This window comes from Sitophilus oryzae, unplaced genomic scaffold (genome assembly GCF_002938485.1).
Source record: "Sitophilus oryzae breed Bouriz unplaced genomic scaffold, Soryzae_2.0 scaffold_172_pilon_pilon, whole genome shotgun sequence".
Lineage (NCBI taxonomy): Eukaryota > Metazoa > Arthropoda > Insecta > Coleoptera > Curculionidae > Sitophilus > Sitophilus oryzae.
The window spans coordinates 3,334,525-3,344,197 of record NW_022146424.1 but is presented as its reverse complement, the minus strand read 5'-3'; the positions used below and the strand labels follow the sequence as shown (position 1 = coordinate 3,344,197).

The following is a 9,673-nucleotide window of genomic DNA, read 5'->3' as shown; positions in this document are numbered from 1 at the left end:
AAGCATTAACTATCTTTTCATAAGCTTTAAAAAATTACTTTAGAGAATAGAATAATCTATCTGTCCAAAGTATTTCACTCTTGACCCAAAATGAATATGCAAAGAAGTTCTTGCTACAAGAACAATAGTCTCTTTGATTCATGCAAAAATTCTTGATTGAAAAGGGACATTTCTTGATTAAAGAGACACTTTTCTTAAACCAATAGCGAATACTATTGATTGAACTAAAATTTATTTTGATCTAAGAGAAGTCTATACATCATATACAGGCATATTACGAGGTATATTATTTTCTGATAAATTTAGGTTTTCCTGGTCTGTAGTAAGTAAAGTGATGTTATTTTCCTCGATAGTAGTTAGTTCTGCTTCTTCACTCCTTTGTATTTTTTGGGGTGGTTCATCACTCTACAAATTACAAAAAAAAATTTACATCACGATTAATCAAATAAATCAAAGTAAAGCAAATAAATTATTAAAATTATAAGCTTTGGTCGCATTTTGAATTTTTTAATACGACGACTTGAAATTCTAAAATTTATATCACGCATTTTCTAAAATAAATTCTCTGGCTACTAAATTTTTTTCTTCAAGAACGATGACGACTTTAGTTCAAGTCTATCTTTTTTTATCAGTGTGGCTAAGACAGACAAATATTGTAGCAGGGGATATCGATGAAACCGTTCATTTTTATTATATGTGACATTAATGATGTAAATAAATTATTAGAGAGTATAGTAAGACGAATGTCCATTTTCATTTTATATTATTACCACAGAGAACACACACATAATAATCTATTACCTAAAATCTCTATTGTATTTCATGGTTGTTACCTATAAAATTAATAATGTCCTAAGGGAATTATGACTCTATTTATGGTTATTATTGATATTATTGATAATTTATGATTATTATCGATAATATTTGATATTGATGAATTGAGAAGTTAATTCTTTTAATTTCATAATTCTTAAAAAGTTCGTAACCTATTATTATTTTTTCTACGTCTATTTTTTCAGTTGTTAGAACCAGATAATTTAGTTACGTCATTTTTTTAGCGTGCCATGCATTCATTTTTAGAAAGTACCCGAGCCAAAACTGACAGGTGTAGAGACAAGTAACAAACAACAGCGTTCCTGCACAGACCTGGTGCCGATTTTATCTTAAAAGACATTGTTGACCAAATAGGAATTCCACTCTACATCTGATTCGTTTCTCTGTGCTAAATCAATATCTATCTAGCTATCTGTTCTCCTACATCAACCATAAAACTATTCTTGTAGTATGTGACGTAAAAAGTCATATAAGCCAAAATTGTCCCAAGGGAACAACAAGAAAACTAAAGAGATGATTTTAAGAAGCTGTTTTTATACAAAACAATGATATTTTTAAATATCATTGTTTATTCAAAACACCCTATTATGAGGATTAAAAAATGAACATTATTTGTATTAGGATCTCAGTCCACTCACACTTTTATGAGCCACCCTGTAGAAGTTAAAATATTTTCCTGAAACACATCCTAATACATACTTTAGGTTAACACTTATCCAAAATTAAAAAGGTTTTTTTTATTATAGAGCTACATATGCCGGATACATTGTTGCCGGATCCGTATAAAGTAGTATGAAAAACTTTGAACCGCGGCAACCCCTTATTTCGGCAACTTTTTGATTGAAACCTTAGATTAACAATAAAAATAGATAGAGCAAGTCATTCATAAATTCACAAAATCGAGGTGCCAACATCGTTTTATCGGTTAGTGCCCCCACTACCCTAGTTTATGGACAGCGGGGTAAAGAGGAAAGTGGTAGGGGAATTCGAAGATTCGAAGCAGAAGAGCATCAAAACAGAATTTATCCTTGAGATTTCATTGATGAGTAAAAGCTGGTAAAAGCCAGAGATATAGAAGTAGGTGGTTAGAGGCATAGATAAAATATTTTTTTAATAATAAATTTTAAAAATGTGTTCATGCAATAAAACTAATAAATTATTATAAATACATAATATATGCTATAAAATATTTGACAAACACTATAAAAAATGTGTTTATTAAATATTCAACAATTAAAAGTTATAAGATATAATTAAAAGATATTATAGGTACGTATTATCGTATAATATATATTGATTGATAAACTAAAATGTTAATGGATCTATTATATAAGATGTTTTGTTATTTAGATAATATTAATTACAAAAGAAAAGTAGATACATGTGAACAACTAATTTTTATATTGAATATCAGTAGATATACATTAATAATATAATTAATATAATGTATAATGAAAAAAGCACAAAATTCATCTTTTCTGTTAGCATGGAGCTTTCAGACCAGTTATACCATAATAAACAACGATAGGTTTGGTTACCTATACCGTAAAATATATTCGGTAATTTTAATTAGAAATATTAACACAAAAACAAAAAAAAAACAATGTTTTGTAGTTTTAAAATTCATTTATTTTATATGATTCTGGGCTAAAAACTCATGACAAAATAAATTCTTGTTATGACTAATATTTTGACCAAACGAATTCTCAATGTAAGGATATTTACATACCATATCATTTTACATTAATTAGGTATTAATCATAACACTATATTAATAAAAAAACAAGTGTTGTATTTTAAATATATATTTAGGGACTAAGTAAAAAATATATGTATAATATTCTTACTACATTTACAGGTTCATATTAAATAAAATATTGTAGCCTGAAAAAAAATATATATTTAGTTAAATGCTACTGTAAGGATCCAAGCAGAAACCAATTTCTCATTGGCTTTTTGTGTTAACATATTTGCATAACAAATAACATAGTTATAGCAAATAATCTAAAAAAAACGGCGTGAAAGACGGCTGGGAATGACGATTGATAATTTAGCGAGGTCAATCTTAAACTACACCATTTAAAAATTATTTTTATTTAATATAAAAATTAATTACATTACCTTAGAGCGCCTTTAAAAAATAGTTTGAGCCAAGAAAATGTCGTCTAGGGCTTGACCACGCTGAAATTATCATATTTTCATTCCCCAGTCGCCTTTGAGGCCGTTTTTTTTCGATCGTATGGTTTATTAACTTATTACTACTAATAACTACTAACTTATTACATAATTATTAAATATTACAAAATTAGTATGTATAATAATTAGTATATATCATAAATTTCTAGTTTTATAAAATATGAATAATAAGACATAAATACTGTATGATCAAAAAAAAAACGGCGTCCAGTTGGCTTGGAAATGATGATCGATGACATTCCCCATATAATTTTACATATAAAATAACAGCGATCTTCATTTTATAGCCATGGCTGATGCCGATTTTTTTTGATAATGTCGAATTATCGAAATATCTGTTGCAAAAAGTACAATATTATAATATTTTACAAAGTGTAGAGCTGAAGCATAATTATCTTAACCAAAAGTTAATAATGAAAACATGAAATAGAAAGTGATTTTCTTTTTAAATTCTCTGATATATTATAGTAGATATTTATATTAAGTGTCATTTCTTTGTAGGTATCTGATATTATATCTACCCGATATTAAATATGACTTGAGTCCTGTACTATGCCATGATTAAATATGCAAAACTCAAAAATATATTGATTTTTATACACAAACAAGTAAAAGTCTAGAATATGCGATTCTAATCACTATCATAACTTGTCTCTCAACAAAAGTATTTCTGTAGCTCTCCCTAGGGTTCACATCTCTCACTATTTTGCATAGTAGCATTACGTCGATTTTAAATGTGATGTAAAGGACCAATTTCATATGCACTATGTAATTAAAGTAACAACTTCCACACCATGAATATCTTCACTTCCTAAAAGAAAATATAAACATGAAGTTGGTGAATATAAATATCTACATTGAGAATACATTGTGAGCAAAATAAAAATAAAATTGACAATCAATGACATTCACCATATAAATTTACATTTTATAAAATGACATAAATCTTGCTTTCAAAGCCAACCCTAACACTTTTTTTTTGGTGGTGAGATCTTATACAACTATTGTGTAATTTTAGTAAAATAATATTAATATAATATATACAAATCTATATATAGGGTGGCGCCTCTCATAGGACGTGAAGGCTTCAAGGGAAATGAAAGTGAATTTGTATGACTGACAGGGTGGCTGCAACGATGTCCCGTAATCCTGCTGTTAAAACAAAACAATTGGTGTTTATATATAAAAACTAGCTGATATGTTTTAACCGCAGGATTATGGGACATCGTTACAACCACCCTTAACTTGATTGACTTCTGAACCCTCCATATGTTCTCAAAATTTCATTTCAATACAAACTTCCAACAAAAATCCTTGAAACCTTCGTATTGTATGAAAGGCACCACCATGTACACTTTGAATCTGTGTATACATATTAGTATATAGTAATATTTTATATTAAAAAAATTAACTGTAAATATATATGTACTTACATATTATGACGGAATAGGTATGCTAACAAGATCATACTTCTTATCTAGTTATCTGCAGGATCCTAATATCTTAATGCAGTCTTAATGTTAATTTCCTAGGTGATGTTAAAACAGTTGAAACACCATAAATCGCGACATAAATGGCTGTGAAAATTCATCAGTTTTTAAATATTTTCTTCAATTCCTTACAATCAGCTGTTTTTGAGCTCCTTTTGCTCGACTTTTTAATATCATGCTATGAATAAATCTTAACAGGGAAAACCATTTAATTTTTCTCTCACTATCTTTTAGAAATCTGAAATAAAATATTTATCTTAGTAATACAAAACGTAAATAGGCATTATTTTTTATAAATGTAAACATACCAATTATAATTTATGTAAACATACCAATTATTTGTATTCATAATTAAATACAACTATACGATTTTGATTCGGACAATATTGTAACAAAAATATAAACATTACTTCTTATAATATACATAATATATTATATTATAAAACAAATATTAACAAATAGGTAAATAAAAGGAAATGCTGCATTACCACAGAACAGTACTTACTTTTGAAATGACACTTCACGATGTTTAAATTCTTTAATTCTTACACATTTCCCAGTGTAGACCCATTTTAAATGCTAATTTTGGTCCTTTATATAAAATGAAACAATTATACACTAATAGTTTATTAATAGTTAAGAAATATGGAAAAATAAAAGCTGATCTTGCCAATCAGCTGTTTATTGACACTGTTGACCACGTCCAATTGGTCCAATTCCCCTACTATAGAAAATACTATAACAACAGAGCGGCGTTGCCAGATTAAAAATTAATCATAACGGTTGATGTAAAAATGACGAAATTTACAAATATTTCTTGTAATCTTTGACTTGAATCTTATTAAGTACTAAATAAAATTATAAATATCGAAATTTTCAAATGTAGTAAGCTCTATATTATATTATATTTTCTTAAGATTTCCCCAAAGTATACGTATACAAAATTAAAAATAAACAAAGGCTTTGACAAATCTCCGGTAGACTTGGCAACATAACAAACAATAACAATAGGATGTTGGCATTCGCATAATATGTAAACAGTTCCCCTGTGATTGAAACCCTGTTAAAAGTGTATTCATAAATAAACGTAAAAATGAGGTTTTGATTAAATATATGATAATAATCCTGCAGTCGGATCTTGTACTATAATAATTATCGTATACTTATTTTATATATCTATATAATTTTATATTTAATAGGATTTTCAGTTACATGAAAAAATAAATAAATAAGATTGTGGGCGAACTCTTTCACAGGCTTGGAATGTGGTATTGACTTTCTCTGAAAATTAGCGAAATTATTATTTATTTAAATATTTAATAATATATTACGCAAAGGATGTCCTAAATTGTACAGAAGAGATTGATCAATTTTACAATGTAAATATTTCATTTCATAATTATTTATATTTTTAGTTATAAAATCTATATAAACATTAGTTCTATAGATTTTATTAAAATATATTTTATTGTAAAATTGTTATAATATTTAACTAATTAATTAATGAATTTTAAAAATATAATAATTCATTTGTCAATTAAAAAGGACAAAAGTCTAATTGGATTTAACTAACTAAAAAAAAAGATTTAAACAAAATATGCACGACTTATTGCTAAAAATCTAAATATAAATCTTGTTAATTGAATATTTTAGCTAGAAAATCCTCTAAATTATTCTTATCATAAATTTTATAAAACAATAAATATGGTAATTTGTCAGAAAAACATAATAGAAACCTATTATTTTAATAGGATTTATCATACATCTGTCATTATATTTCACAGTTTAAATGTCATTGATCATAGCCAACTCCTACGACATAGAAATAATCACTCTGAACAAAATAGGGACGACATTAAAAAATAATTTTGAAATTTAGAAAATAAATCATTAATAATGTCTATTAATTTAGTTAATCGTTTTAATGTAAAAAACAAATTGCAGGTATCTGTTTGAATAATTTTATCACAGAAGAGATTATATTATAATAAAATATTTGTTTATAAATTACTTTATATTATCATAAAAAATCCTTTCATATTTCGAAACTTGGTTTCTTTTAACAAAAACTTTTAAAATAATAAAGCATATTATATCATTTTTAAATTGATAGGTATTATATTTTAAATAATATACAGGGTGTCCCAGAAATAAGTGCAAGTATTTTAAAGGGTGGTAGATCTCGATAAAAGAAACATATTTCTCTTTATCGTTTTTCAAGTAAGTCCAAACTAACGCAGTTATTTTACTTTGAAAATTCTACACCTGTAATTTTTAACCAATCAAAACGTGTTTTTTTGACAAATCACCATGGCAACGGATAAATTTTAGTGAACATTTTTTCCTTGCAAACCAAACCAAACCCAACAGCGAATTATACTGGAAATTTTTTGACGTTTATAATGACAGAATATCTTTTTAGGAGTCTGGTTTTTATTTGTTTACATGATAATTTTGATACATTTCAATTACAAAGCTGAGATGAAAGTTTGTAAACTGCTTCCATACGCTCGAGTTCGATTTCCTAGTATTCGCGGGTGTCAACTGCTTTATCTCCTGGCGAATATTTTCTTTGCTTTCATGACCAACATTTTTTTAAGCCGTGCCGCTTGACAGCTTCAAAACTGAGATAGTTTTTAGGTTTGGGTGTCACTTAGTTGTCATAGTAACTAAATAATCAATTCGACCAAAAATCGAAAAATACATTTTAATTATTTGATTTTCAAACACAATTTGGTGTGGAATTTTCTTACCGCACGAGGTCAAATTAAATCCGGACATTTTTTCTCGCTCATGAATATTTTTAGAAAATTATCCCTCGTCTTCGACTCGGGATAATTTTCAAAATATTCATGAGCTCGAAAAAATTTCCGGAAATAATTTTACCTCTAGTGGTATTACTAGTGAAAATTTCCAAAAAAATGAATTGTTGCTAAAATTTTGAGAACCGCTGAATCTTTTCTGGATTTTCTTTATTGTAAATTTAATCTAATACCTATGTTGCCATATTATCAAGAAATTATGTTTTTTAACTAAAAACTAAAAAAAAATCTAAAACTTTTTTCAAAAAATTTCGATTTTTTTTTTTTTTTCGCGAAAAAAACTCATAGGGGTGTTTCTGGGGTTGAACTATACTACCAGTTAAAATACTTGCACTTATTTCTGGGACACCCTGTATAAAGTAATGTAACATTTTTCTAAATAGGGATTTACTATTGAGAAAATATACCTAAAACATTAGAAGATTTAAAGTGTTGAGTTTTGGTATGAAAGCGCCTGTTTTTGCTTTGAATAACTAAACAATTATTCATAAGTAGAATTATTGAAAGCTTTTTTCGCTCAGAGATATTAATAATTTTCGCGATGCTTTTCTTGGCAGAAATGTTCATCATTATTTGAAGTCAAGCTTCATTCCGAACCTCGCAATTAGTGGTTTCAATTACACTTTATATATACTTTTTAGTTTACGATCATTCACAATATGTAAAAAAACACAATTAAAATTAATAAAATATCCTAACAACTAGTGTTGCACAAGAGTCTTGAAAAAGTCTTGCAAGACCAAGACTCTTGCAAGAAATTCAAGACAAGACTTTCAAAATTTCTTGTCTTGAATTTCAAGACAAGACAAGACTTTAATACGCAAAAAATTTCAAGAGTCTTGCAAGATTTCTTGAAACTTAGAAATGATACATTTTTTTTAAATGATAATTAGGTCTTTGCGCAAGTTATGCCAGGTTTATACAACATTTACATAGACGTAATCACAATCATAGTCATAATCATGAAAGTTAAACTTTATAAGAAGTTATCCACTTCTTATAAACCTGTTGACATCTACCATGAACCCTACCATTAAATGCCTTTAATTATGTTACCCAACTTCTCTGATATAAAAATTATGATTATGAAAATGTTCTGTAAACGCACATTAAAATTGCGTTGTGATTATGACGATTATACAACTCTATGTATATTTTTCCTATATAGAAGGATGTGATTAATAAGTGATAATCATTTAAGTGATTATCTCTTGGTGGCCATACTGTAATTGTCATTTTTTGAAATATTAATTCAGAAGTCATTTCTTTCAGTTCCACAAAATATCCATTCAGTTATTGTTACTACTATTGTAACTTATTAAAATGGCAAAAAAAGTTAAGATAAGAAGGGGAAATGTACTTTATTTCGTTGTATAATCTTTTGAATACAACTCGATGTTTCGGGATTACCTAATACTTTTGCCTGACACGCAATGCGAGACCGGCAACACTACCCCTCCTTCGGAGTCATATTTACGAGTCGGGTAACGCATTTCGTGTCAGGTAAAAGTATTATTCGGTAATCCCGAAACATCTTGTGGTATTACATTCAATAATTAAGACTGTGATTATGATTACGACTTATGCAAATGTTGTATAAACCCGGCATTAATATTGACCAGTGTTAATTATTTTTCTATCATAGCCAGTGTTTTAGAGTTGAGAATGAAATAAAATAAAGTCGAGGCACAAACCGTATATTGGTAATTGGTATTACACACAAAATTATATTGGTATAATGGTATTATAAAAAAAACTGTAATAAAGAATGTAAAATTTTTCAAGACAAGAATTTTCAAGAGTCTTGCAAGACGAGACAAGACTTTGCCATTCAAGATATCTGCAAGACATGACTTTGAAAATTTCTTGTCTTGAATTTCAAGACAAGACAAGAAATTGATTTTCAAGACAAGAATTCTTGTCTTGTGCAACACTACTAACAACAGCTTGCGGTAATCAGTTGTACATCCATAGAAAAAGTCTCTAATATTTAGCTTATAAAACAATAAACTTCATACATAAAAAATTACAAATATTGTATTAAAATTATTCAAAGTGGTGATTTAAAAAATTAAACTAAAGGCTTCTTTAGAGGATATTTTCATTTTCTTCTATTCCTCCGCTGTCTGTGATTGAATTACATCTCGATTGGGTGAAAAGTGCTGCCATACGCCGGATCAGGTATCACCAAGCCTTATTTAAATGTAGAATACATGCAAATTATTTCCTGTAGAATTTAAAGGGGGCATTATGAATTATTTATATTTTCGAATATAATATGTTGTTAATACGAATTCATGGCGCTCTTTGAAAAACGTATCTGTACGAGCG

At 27.7% G+C, this 9,673-nt stretch overlaps 1 long non-coding RNA gene across 1 annotated transcript; it reads right to left on the bottom strand.

Moving 5' to 3' along the window:
• Positions 1-3,636: 3,636 nt before the first annotated feature.
• LOC115881609 lies at positions 3,637-4,663 on the bottom strand. Its single transcript, XR_004050062.1, has 2 exons — positions 4,464-4,663; positions 3,637-3,841 (listed from the first exon to the last, which is right to left on the bottom strand). It is a non-coding gene; the product is annotated as an uncharacterized LOC115881609 (long non-coding RNA).
• Positions 4,664-9,673: the final 5,010 nt, after the last annotated feature.